Below are 13,279 nucleotides of genomic sequence, written 5' to 3'. Positions count from 1 at the left end.
TTTCATGTGATATTACTATGGTCTTTTATGTTTTTAATAGTAAAAGTATAACATGTTATAGGAGTTAAAGGATCTGAGTATAGATACATTATAAATATTATTTTTCCTTCCTAGTGGTAGAAGATTGAAAAAGAACTCATCTAAAATGTCTTTGTGCTTTAGATACAAATACACTTGAAGTAGAATTAATATTCTTTGCTTTCTTTTTTAGATCTCTGGTCTTTCCTTTAATTTCTCACTGGTTTTTGGTCACCTTTTGTTTGAATGATTTTCATTAGCACCTGCATTGTTTTAAAGTGTAGCTTTAACAAAACAAGTTTCTGAGAATTATTCTAAAAGTAGTAGGTATTTCTACCAGAAGACATTCTTCGAGCAGTATATTAAGCTGGATTTTAAAATAGATTGATGTGCTGTGACACACACACACACACACACACACACACACACACACAAGCTATATTTTAGTTATATTTTACATAATCTAAAATAAATGAAGTAAAAACATTGTTTTTTTTTTCTATTTGTAGAAATTAAAACGATGGTTATTCTCTTTTCCAAGGAGAACTGGCAAATGAACTGGCAAATGAAATGATTGCTTTAAATGCAATTTTCTATTGGAATAGATATAGTGTTATTTGTTGATAGAATTAAAATTTTCTATGTTTAGGAATTAGGTTTATGTTCATTTTGAGTTAACAGAAATTCTAAAGTATTGAGACTCAAACAGTTTAAAAGTTAATATTTCTCATGTTCAATAAGTCTGGAGATATGCAGTCTAATGTCAGTTACTATTGCTCAAGGATGATATCTTAGATATAAATCTTTCCATTTTCTATTTTTTTATCTTTAGCATGTATCTTTTGGCTTTAGGATCACATAATGGCTGTTGCAACTCCAGGCATTAAGCCTGCATTCCAGACAGGAAGAATTAGTAATCAATACATTGTGTTGAGAAAACTAGATATCCACATGCAAAATAATGAAACTGGAACCTTATTTTGCACCACCCCCCATAATCAACTCTAAATAGCTTAAATACTTTAAGACCTGAAACCATAAATCTCCTAGAAGAAAGTACAGGGAAAAGTTCCTCGACATTGGTCTTGGCAATGATTTTTTGGATTTGATACTGAAATCACAGGCAACAAAAGCAAAAATAAACAAGTGGGACGACATCAAAGTGAAAAAAATGCACAGCAAAGAGAACAATCAACAAAATGAAAACCAATCTACAGAGAGGGAGAGTATATTTGCTGACCATATATCTGATAAAATTATCTGAATTGTGTCTATATATATGAATTGTGTGTGTGTCTCTCTTTATATGTATGTTTTTGTAAAATACATATAGCGTATATACATATGTAGTCTATATATGTCTATGTGTAGTCTATATATAAACATATAGAGTTACATTTTGTATACATAAAGAGATTGATAAGCAGCTAGAAGTCTAGGTAAAATTAATTCTGGTCTCTAAATAAATAAAAATAATAAACTTCTTCATCTCTTCTCCCATTCATATCTTTTTACATTAAATAATATCCTTTTATGCTATGTAATAAAGCCTATTCTCAACCTTTTGATATCAGTGAAATAATACCATTGTTAATGATAGAGAATTGTTGTACATGTCCTATAATAGAAAGTAAATGCTAAAGGATTATAATACTACTGTTTATTTGGTATTAGCACAAAAAGAGATATTATCATTAGTCATGTCTCTGTAAACACTCTAACTATGAAAACATACCTAAATATTACTGCCAAAAGGGGATGTCAGAAAGATTGGAGTATGTGGGACTGGAAGTCATGACATAAAATGGACCTTGCCATAGTCCACCAAATTGCCTAAAGTTGTATGTATCCCTCAAGAAAGTGCTCTGATCTGAATTCCCTGGGCCTACTTTCAGAAATGTGGCCCTGGAAACAGCTGGAACTATAGTCTTAAAGATATATAAATATTTTTCTTTATTCACTAAGTATTACTCTCATTATTCTCATTATGAATGAAAACTCCTTTAGAAAAGGGGACGTGTCTGACTTTCTTTAGTATTTCTTGTTCCTGTATACAGTTGGTGCCCAAAATATATGCTTTGAATGGGTGAATGGGTGAATAAATGAATATTGAATACATGAGTGAATACAAACAATATTTTAACAAACATTATGTTTTCAATATTTATACTACTGTTTCCAAAGACCAACTTTTAGACAATTATTTTTAAAGATTCTATTATTTATTTGAGTGGGGCACACGAGCATGGAGGGGCACAGGGAGAGGGAAAAAGAATTCAAAGCTGACTCTGCACTGAGCATGGAGCCCCATGAGGGGCTTGATCCCACAGCCAGGAGATCACTACCTGAGCTGAAACCAAGAGTCATAAGCTTAACCAACCAAGCCACCCAAGCGCCCCCAAAATATTTTTATTTTTATAACATTTGTAAACTACCTATGTGTGACATTTTAGTTTGTTCAGGATCTGAGATTCTGAATTTCCAGTTTTGCTTATTTTTGTGGAATAAAATTGTGTGTACTAAGATAACTGAAGAAAGCAAGATAATTACATGAAGTACTTTATGGAACATCTCAATTTAGTTTAATTGATTAAGACAATGCTTCCTTAATGCAGAGAAAATGAAATTTGTTTTAAATGTCTAAGTTTGCCTGTATTTTCAATCAGTATATCATTTGATCAACAGATATTATTTGTGGACCTACTACATAGAAGTTCACAATATTGAAATTAAAGAATATTGTGTGTGTGTGTGTGTATAGGATATAAGAAAGGTAGAACACCTGGAAAGACCAAATACAAAGGTGCTATAAGAATTGTGAGAGAGGGAGGTATCAGTTTGGAGCCTATGCAACTTAGCAAAGCTTAGGAGATGTTAGAAATTTATTTTTGGGGGCGCCTGGGTGGCTCAGATGTTTAAGCGTCTGCCTTCGGCTCAGGTCATGATCCCAGGGTCCTGGGATCAGGTCCCGCATCGGGCTCCCTGCTCAGCGGGGAGCCTGCTTCTCCCTCTGCCTCTCTCTCTCTCTGTCTCTTATGAATAAATAAAATCTTTAAAAAAAAAAAAAGAAATTTATTTTTGTCTGTTTACTGATAATAGATTTATATATATATGTGTGTGTGTGTGTGTGTATGTGTGTATAAAATAATTTTGTAAGTGGTCATACAGAAATATTCAAATATTTTTAATAAAAATTTTATCTAAAATGTTTTGGGGAGTGACAGCCTATAATAGAAAGATAAATTTGTCTCCAATTGTATTTTAAATTACCAAAAAATTGCATAATAATTTCTAAAATATAAGGTCTAATTCACAATTAGAAATATATCTTATTACATTGAAAATTTCAACAAACTGTATTCACTATAAAAAAATTTTTACAGCTCCCCAAATTGTATAATAAATTCAAAAATCTTTTAGTTATATATTTTCTCATTTTGTAGTTTAAATTGCAATTTCAGCTACATTATTTGTTTTTGTTTTTTCATTTCAATTTTTTTATTATGTTAATCACCATACATTACATCATTAGTTTTTGATGTAGTGTTCCATGATTTGTTGTTTGCATATAACACCCAGTGCTCCATTCAGTATGTGCCCTCTTTCACACCCATCACCAGGCTAACCCATCCCCCCACCCCCATCCCCTCTAGAACCCTCAGTTTGTTTCTCAGAGTCCATAGTCTCTCATGGGTCATCTCCCCCTCCAATTCCCAACACCTTCATTTTTCCCTTCTAGCTATCTTCATCTTTTTTTTTTTTTTTAACATATAATTTATTATTTGTTTCAGAGGTATAGGTTTGTGATTCAACAGTCTTACACAATTCACAGTGCTCACCATATCACATACCCTCCTCAATGTCTATCACCCAGCCATCCCTCCCACCCCCCACCACTCCAGCAACCCTCAGTTTCCTGAGATTAAGAATTCTTCATATCAGTGAGGTCATATGATACATGTCTTTCTCTGATTGACTTATTTTGCTCAGCATAATACCCTAGGGTTCCATCCACATCGTTGCAAATGGCAAGATTTCATTCCTTTTGATGGCTGCATAATATTCCAGTGTGTGTGTGTGTGTGTGTGTGTGTGTGTGTGTGTGTGTGTGTGTGTATACACACACACATATATATATACCACATCTTCTTTATCCATTCATCTGTCGATGGACCTCTTTGCTCTTTCCATAGTTAGGCTATTGTGGACATTGCTGCTATAAACATTGGGGTGCACGTACCCCTTCGGATCCCTACATTTGTATCTTTGGGGTAAATACACAGTAGTGCTATTGCTGGGTTGTATGGTAGCTCTATTTTCAACTTTTTGAGGAACCTCCATACTGTTTTCCAGAGTGGCTGCATCAGCTTGCATTCCCACCAACAGTTTAGGAGGGTTCCCTTTCTCCGCATCCCCGCCAACATCTGTCATTTCCTGACTTGTTAATTTTAGCCATTCTGACTGGTGTGAGGTGGTATCTCATTGAGGTTTTGATTTGGATTTCCCTGATGCCGAGCGATGTTGAGCACTTTTTCATGTGTCTGTTGGCCATTGGGCTGTCTTTTTTGAAAAAATGTCTGTTCGTGCCTTCTGCCCATTTCTTGATTGGATCATTTGTTCTTTGGGTGTTGGGTTTGATAAGTTCTTTATAGATTTTGGATACTAGCCTTTTATCTGATATATCATTTGCCAATATCTTCTCTCATTCTGTCGGTTGTCTTTTGGTTTTGTTGACTCTTTCTTTTGCTATGCAAAAGCTTCTTATCTTGATGATGTTTCAATACTTCATTTTTGCCCTTGCTTCCCTTGCGTTTGGCAATGTTTCTAGGAAGTAGTTACTGCGGCTGAAGTCAAAGAGGTTGCTGCCTGTGTTCTCCTTTAGGATTTTGATGGACTCACATTGAGGTCTTTCAACCATTTTGAGTCTATTTTTGTGTGTGGTGTAAGGAAATGGTCCAGTTTCATTCTTCTGCATGTGGCTGTCCAATTTTCCCAACACCATTTGTTGAAGAGACTGTCTTTTTTCCATTGGACATTCTTTCCTGCTTTGGCAAAGATTAGTTGACCATAGAGTTGAGGGTCCATTTCTGGGCTCCCTATTCTGTTCCATTGACCTATGTGTCTGTTTTTGTGCTAGTACCATACTGTCTTGATGATGACAGCTTTGTAAAAGAGCTTGAAGTCCAGAATTGTGATCCCACCAGCTTTGCTTTTCTTTTTCAACGTTCCTCTGGCTATTCAGGGTCTTTTCTGGTTCCATACAAATTTTAGGATTATTTGTTCCATTTCTTTGAAAAAAGTGGATGGTATTTTGATAGGGATTGCATTGAATGTGTAGATTGCTCTGGGTAGCATTGACATCTTCACAATATTTATTCTTCCAATCCATGAGCATGGAAAGTTTTTCTATTTCTTTCTGTCTTCCTCAATTTCTTTCATGAGTATCTTATAGTTTTCTGAGTACAGAATCTTTGCCTCTTTGGTTAGATTTATTCCTAGGTATCTTATGGTTTTGGGTGCAATTGTAAATGGAATTGACTCCTTAATTTCTCTTTCTTCTGTCTTGTTGTTGGTGTATAGGAATGCCACTGATTTCTGTGCATTGATTTTATATCCTGCCACTTGACTGAATTCCTGTATGAGTTCTAGCAGTTTTGGGGTGGAGTCTTTTGGGTTTTCCACATAAAGTATCATATCATCTGCAAGCAGAATTTGACTTCTTCTTTGCCGATTCAGATGCCTTTTATTTCTTTTTGTTGTCTGATTGCTGTGGCTCGGACTTCTAATACTATGTTGAATAGCAGTGGTGATAGTGGACATCCCTGCCATGATCCTGACCTGAGGGGGAAAGCTCTTAGTTTTTCCCCATTGAGAATGATATTCGCTGTGGGTTTTTCATAGATGGCTTTTATGATATTGAGGTATGTCCCCTCTATCCCTATACTCTGAAGAGTTTTGATCAAGAAAGGATGTTGTACTTTGTCAAATGCTTTTTCTGCATCTATTGAGAGGATCATATGGTTCTTGTTCTTTCTTTTATTAATGCATTGTATCACATTGATTGATTTGCAGATGTTGAACCAACCTTGCAGCCCAGGGATAAATCCCACTTGGTCGTGGTGAATAATCCTTTTAATGTACTGTTGGATCCTGTTAGCTAGTATTTTGGTGAGAATTTTTGCATCCATGTTCATCAGGGATATTGGTCTGTAATTCTCCTTTTTGATGGGGTCTTTGTCTGGTTTTGGGATCAAGGTAATGGTGGCCTCATAAAACGAGTTTGGAAGTTTTCCTTCCGTTTCTATTTTTTGGAACAGTTTCAGAAGAATAGGTATTAATTCTTCTTGAAATGTTTGTTAGAATTCCCCTGGGAAGCCATCTGGCCTTGGGCTTTTGTGTTTTGGGAGATTTTTGATGACTGCTTCAATTTCCTTAGTGGTTATAGGTCTGTTCAGGTTTTCTATTTCTTCCTGGTTCAGTTTTGGTAGTTGATACATCTCTAGGAATACATCCATTTCTTCCAGATTATCTAATTTGCTGGCATATAGTTGCTCATAATATGTTCCTATAATTGTATTTCTTTGGTGTTGGTTGTGATCTCTCCTCTTTCATTCATGATTTTATTGATTTGGGTCATTTCTCTTTTCTTTTTGATAAGTCTGCCCAGGGGTTTATCAGTCTTGTTAATTCTTTCAAAGAACCAGCTCCTAGTTTCATCGAGCTGTTCTACTGTTCTTTTGGTTTCTATTTCTTTGATTTTTCTCTGATCTTTATTATTTCTCTTCTCCTGTGGATTTAGGCTTTATTTGCTGTTCTTTCTCCAGCTCCTTTAGGTGTAGGGTTAAGGTGTGTATTTGAGACCTTTCTTGTTTCTTGAGAAAGGCTTGTATTGCTATATACTTTCCTCTTAGGACTACCTTTGCTGCATCCCAAAGATTTTGAACAGTTGTGTTTTCATTTTCATTGGTTTCCATGAATTTTTTAAATTCTTCTTTATTTTCCTGGTTGACCCATTCATTCTTTAGTAGGATGCTCTTTAGCCTCCATGTACTTGAGTTCTTTTCGACTTTCCTCTTGTGACTGAGTTCTAGTTTCAAAGCATTGTGTTCTGAAAATAGGCAGGGAATGATCCCAATCTTTTGGTACCGGTTGAGACCTGATTTGTGACCTAGGATTTGATCTATTCTGGAGAATATTCCATGGGCACTAGAGAAGAATGTGTATTCTTTTGCTTTGGGATGGAATGATCTGAATAGATCTGTGAAGCCCATTTGGCCCAATGTGTCATTTAAAGTCTTTATTTCCTTGTTGATCTTTTGCTTAGATGATCTGTCCATTTCAGTGAGGGGGGTGTTAAATCCCCCACTAATATTGTATTGTTGTTGATGTGTTTCTTTGCTTTTGTTATTAATTGGTGTATATAATTGGCTGCTCCCATGTTAGGGGCATATATATTTACAGTTGTTAGTTCTTCTTGTTGGATAGGCCCTTTAAGTATGATATAGTCTCCTACCTCATCTCTTATTATAGTCTTTGGTTTAAAATCTAATTTGTCTGATATAAGGATTGCCACCCCAGCTTTCTTTTGGTGTCCATTAGCATGGTAAATAGTTTTCCACCCCCTCACTTTCAAGCTGGGGGTGTCTTTGGGTCTAAAATGAGTCTCTTGCAGACAGCATATCGATGGGTCTTGTTTTTTTATCCAATCTGATAGCCTGTGTGTTTTGATTGGCGCATTTAGCCCATTTACATTCAGGGTAACTATTGAAAAATAGCAATTCAGTGCCATTGTATTGCCTGTAAGGTGACTGTTACTATATATTGTCTGTGTTCCTTTCTGGTCTATGTTGCTTTTAGGCTCTCTCTTTGCTTAGAGGACCCCTTTCAATATTTCTTGTAGGCCTGGTTTCATGTTTGCAAATTCCTTTAGTTTTTTTGTCCTGGAAGCTTTTTATCTCTCCTTCTATTTTCAATGACAGCCTAGGTGGATATAGTATTCTTGGTGCATATTTTTCTCATTTAGTGCTCTGAATATATCATGCCAGTCCTTTCTGGCCTGCCAGGTCTTTGTGGATAGGTCTCTTGTCAATCTAATGTTTCTACCATTGTAGGTTACAGATCTCTTCTCCTGAGCTGCTTTCAGGATTTTGTCTTTGTCTCTGAGACTCGTAAGTTTTAGTATTAGATGTCGGGGTGTTGACCTATTTTTATTTATTTTGAGGGGGTTCTCTGTCCCTCCTGGATTTTGATGCCTGTTTCCTTCCCCATATTAGGGAAATTCTCTGCTATAATTTGCTCCAATATACCTTCTGCCCCCTCTCTCTTTCTTCTTCTTCTGGGATCCCAATTATTCTAATACTATTTCATCTTATGGTATCACTTATGTCTCGAATTCTGCCCTCGGTTTATCTCTCTTTTTCTCAGCTTCTTTATTTTCCATCATTTGGTCTTCTATATCACTAAATCTTTCTTCTGCCTTATTTATCCTAGCAGTTAGAGCCTCCATTTTTGAATGCACCTCATTAATAGCCTTTTTGATTTCGAGTTGGTTAGATTTTAGTTCTTTTATTTCTCCAGAAAGGGTTTCTCTAATATCTTCCATGCTTTTTTCAAGCCCAGCTAGTAGCTTTAAAATCGTCATTCTGAACTCTAGTTCCGACATCTTACTAATGTCCATACTGATTACGTCTCTGGCAGTCGGTACTGCCTCTTGTTCCTTTTTTTGAGGTGATTTTTTCCATCTTGTCATTTTGTGCAGAGGAGAATAGATGAATGAGAGAACAAAATGCTAACAGGGTAACAACAACCCCAGAAAAATATACACTAAACAAGTCAAAAGAGACCTGAAACTGGGGGAAAAGAAAGGGAAAGAAAGAAAAAAAAGAAAAAAAAGGACAATAAATAAATAAAAACAAACAAAAAAACAGAATATGATCAATTTCAGGTACATTTAAGAACTATTAAAGATCAGTGGTTTTTAAATTTTAAGAGTACATAAGAGTGTCCTGAGATGTTTGTCAAATAAATTCTTAAGTCCCTTCCAAAATATTTGATTTAGTAAGGCTCAGGTGGGACCAGTGGTCTACCTATCTTTTAATAGATACTTCAGATGATTCTGATATGGATTTATTTATGGACTGTTGGCTATAGTCTAAGAAATACTGTTTGATTTTTTTCATCACTGATGTAACCATACATTGATTTTATATTTATATGTATATCAATATGTTGGCATCTAAATAAGGGGAAAAGAGATGACTGGTCTTCTTGGTCATCAAGTTATTTGACTGATTTCTCCCTAACATAAATCAGCCAATTTGAATGAATTGTAGGAGAACTAGTTTTATTAGCTACCTAAGAAGTAAATTTTGAATTTCTAATTTATTCTGTTATTACCTGCAATTTTGCCTTGAGTTTTGGCTAGTCTTCTAGGATTTATGAAGTATATAGGAATAGAGCCAGTGACCGAAAAGAGTACATCCCTTGAAATAAGAGATCAAGAGCCACAGGCTCCTTGACCCAGTATTCCTTGATTTTATAACTGTATGATTCTGAGTTCTCCAAAGATACAGAACTAATAATATATATTATTCTATGTCATATTATATTGTATTATATATTATATATATGTTATATATGTATATGTGTGCTCTGTTATTTAAGACCATTATATATCTTATTGTATATTCTGTATATATCTTATTATATATATTAATAATATAGGACAAATATATACTTAACTATGTTCATATATTACATGTACATGTAATATTATATGTAATATATAATAATAGGAAATCAACACACATGCACAGAGGAGAGTGATTTTAAAGAATTGGTTCACAAGATTTTGATTTTGGGGGCTGGCATGTGTAAAACCTGTGAGGTAACTTGGCAGATTGGAAAATAGGTAAAAATCAATGTTGCAGTCGTTTTTTTTTTTTTTTTTTTAAAGAAAAATGTAGGGACTAACACACACTTTTAATATGTTTTTAAATATTTTTAAGGTTTAAAAAGTGTTTAAAGTTTGTAATTCCTCATAGGAAAACATTATCTGAATGAATACCCTAATGGCAAACCACTATAGAATGTTTCAGTTGCATGTGGGGCAGAGGGGTAGGGGTTCTCTTCACTGCACCCCATCTTTCTTCATGAGAAGGTCAGAGGTACACTGGTTTGTATTATTGTGTCATCCATTAGGTGATCATTGCTTTTCCTTCAGCAAGGGCTTTATTTGTCAGAAGGGCATTATGCTTGACCTCCAAATTTGGCTGACAATTTACTGATGAGATTCATAACCTTTGGATTGCTCTGATATTTTGACATATTCGCTGGGTTCTGGGCCACATCCTGGAAGGCCATCATAACTTCTGGATCCTGCATGGCTGCGAGAACTTCTGGATCACTAAGAATTTCATTGAGCCTGGGCATTTCTGCCATTCCAGGCATCCCCCCTGCCATTCCAGTCATTCCTCCAGGAAACTTACCACGCATTCCCCCAGTAAAGCCACCTGGGAAAGAGCCATACTGAGCTCCTGATTGTCATCTGGCTTCTTCCTCCCTCTGGGCTCTCTCATGTTCTTCCCGAGCCTTCTTAACCCTTTCTATTCTTTCTTTGATCTCTAGCTCTTCACTTTTCGCTCATACTTTCTCCGATGTTCAGCAATTTTCTGGGCCCTCCGTTGAACTTCTTTCAGCATTGCACTAGCATCTTCATCGTAATCCAGTTTACAGGCAAGGGCAAGATCATGTGCTGTTTCTTCCCAATGGCCTAGAAGTCTGTGTGCTTTCCCTCACCACTTATAAGGCTGAGCTGAATTCAGGATTTATTTCAATAGCTCTGTCACAGTCTCGAATGGCAGCATTTGGCTTCTGTAATTTGATGAAGACACCGGCTCTCTCGGCATACAGAATGGCCAAGCCTGGATTCAGTTTGATGGCATCTGTGAACAAGTCAATGGCTTTCTGTAGTTCACCATCATTTAGGGCATCAGTGGCAGCCACTTTTTTATCATTTGCCTGATCCATCATTTCCTCGGTTATCTCTACATTTTCATCTCCCGTTTCTTGAGGGGCATCAGTATCTGGTTCAATCACACCTTCATTGTCAATTTCTAGATCACTTTCCTCACTTGATGGTTCGTCTGTCTTTATGTTTTCCTCCGCCTTCTTACTGTTTTTTCTTCCTTGATATTGTCTTCTGATTTATTTTTATAAGTGGCAGGTGGTATTTTACCCCCCATGCTCTCCACCCACTCCCGCAGGAAGCACATTTCCTCGGTGTGCAGAACGCTCGGTCCCGCTTACACATTTTCAGGAAGGCCCGAAGCTCGCTCACTTTGCGGGGGTCCATGGTCCAGAGGCGGTGGCAGGCGGCAGGCGGCAGGCGCGGCTGAGGTTGCGGCCCGATTCCAGGCCCGGGTACTAGCTCAGCGTGATCGTGTGGAAGGGGGCGGCTGCCACGAACAATGTTGCAGTCTTGAGCCTGAATTCTGAAGAGCAGCAGGGTTTCTATCTTGCAATCTTGATGCAAATTTTATTTTTCCTTGGAAACCTCAAGACTTTGCTCTTTAGGCCTTCAACTGATTAGATAAGACCCAACCATTTTATGCAGTGTGATCTGCTTTGTTAAAGTCAACTGATTTAAATGTTAAATCTTATCTAAAAGAAGAGCACCTTCACCGCAACATCTAGACTGCTGTTTGACCAACTAAGTGGGCACCATAGCCTAGCCAAGTTGACATATAGCATTAATCATCTTAATAACTAAGATGATATTGATGAGTAGTAACTGAAAAGGGGATTTTAATTTTTAATTCAAGTTAGCTTTGCTAGACCTTACATGTAGAAATACTACTAGGTTTTAAATCTATTTTTAAAGATTTTAAGAACATTGGTTTTTCTTCATTCAGATTAACTTCTATTTTTTTGTGTTTTTTAATACTATTTTTTGTTTTTAATTTTTAAAATTTGTAAACTGCAGTTTTATTGGTTAGCTGTTGGTTAACTTAAAATTCTGTCTTCATTCATCAAGTTGTGCTGTTAACAGCAGATTTCTGTGGCTCATTATAGAGGCAACCTTCAATTTCAGGATGGGACTTGTTGAAGGAGAAGAAAATGAAAGTATATTATATTATGCAAGACAGCTCCAGTTTGTCTTTTAGTTATTTACATTTTATTTATTTACTTTAATTTTTCAGTGTCTTGGAATAATTTAGTCATCAATACATATTAATAATGTTCCTATTAAATATAATTTATCTATCAGTATTTTGGAGGCAGGGTCATTATCACACAATTCTTTTCTTGCAATGTATTAAGCATCTCTTTTTTTGAATAATATTTTCATCTATCTCTCTGCCCTTTTCTCCTTCCCATCTGCTCATTGCATACAATTTATGTTTATAAAGCTCTGCTCCTTCTAATTGTTTTAGTCACTAAATCCATTTTACTCAATCTTAAATTTGGAATTATTTACTGCGTTTTGATTACTTGAGATATGCTCCATTTAACATTTTTACTGTAAAATAGTTGTAATCCTATTGTAAGACTTTATATAAAGTTGTAGTACTTTATATTATATTACATCTGGTTACTCTTTCAATACTGACATCTAGTATCTTAAATTTTGATGTTCCCAAAGGAACACTGTAATTCACTGAGGATTGAGAAAGCATTTTCCTATTGAAACAGATGATATCATGAAAAGTTACTCTGGACAGAAAATTAAGTCTGAAGAGAGACTACTTACTAACTAGCTATATGTCTTCGGAAGTCACTGATGTCTCTACTCTGGTTTTCTTTGTGTGTGCATGTGAGATGACCTAGCACAAATACACTGCGAAGGGCCCTTCCATTGCATATATACACTTTCTCAAACAATGATGTGGTAAAGCCATTAGCACATCCTCCAGTCATGCACTTTTCAGATATCTTGGTTCTAACAAGGCTCTGCCACTCTTGATGCTCCTTTGAAAGCAGAGGGCTAGTTGTGCTCTGGAGAAAACATACAAAGAAAAGTGCTCCACCCGCCTACCACAATTTTTAGGCACAAGACACAATTTTTAGGTGCACTTCTGGTCTATTTCGGAGAGCATTTCTCACAATCTCAAAATCCAGCTATACTAGATTACTGTATATTTTCCTGATTGGCTTCTTAACCAGTGTGTTCCACAATCACCTCTGTTTCTTTATAAGAAAACTTTTTTTTTCTAGTCTATTAAAGTGATTGCAAATGAGTTTTGGGTGCTAAGTAATCTGAT

General features: G+C 36.0%; 1 protein-coding gene and 1 pseudogene across 2 annotated transcripts in view; one reads left to right on the top strand and one right to left on the bottom strand.

Annotated features, from left to right (window-relative positions):
- Window positions 1-13,279, top strand: part of SGCZ (sarcoglycan zeta) — a 1,078,188-nt gene that overhangs the window by 533,831 nt on the left and 531,078 nt on the right. The window lies entirely within an intron of this gene.
- Window positions 9,848-11,374, bottom strand: LOC118520516 (hsc70-interacting protein pseudogene; annotated as a pseudogene).

This window comes from Halichoerus grypus, chromosome 3, assembly GCF_964656455.1.
Source record: "Halichoerus grypus chromosome 3, mHalGry1.hap1.1, whole genome shotgun sequence".
NCBI classification, from domain to species: domain Eukaryota; kingdom Metazoa; phylum Chordata; class Mammalia; order Carnivora; family Phocidae; genus Halichoerus; species Halichoerus grypus.
Note: the sequence above shows the minus strand (reverse complement) of the source record. Positions and strands in the feature narration are given on the sequence as shown.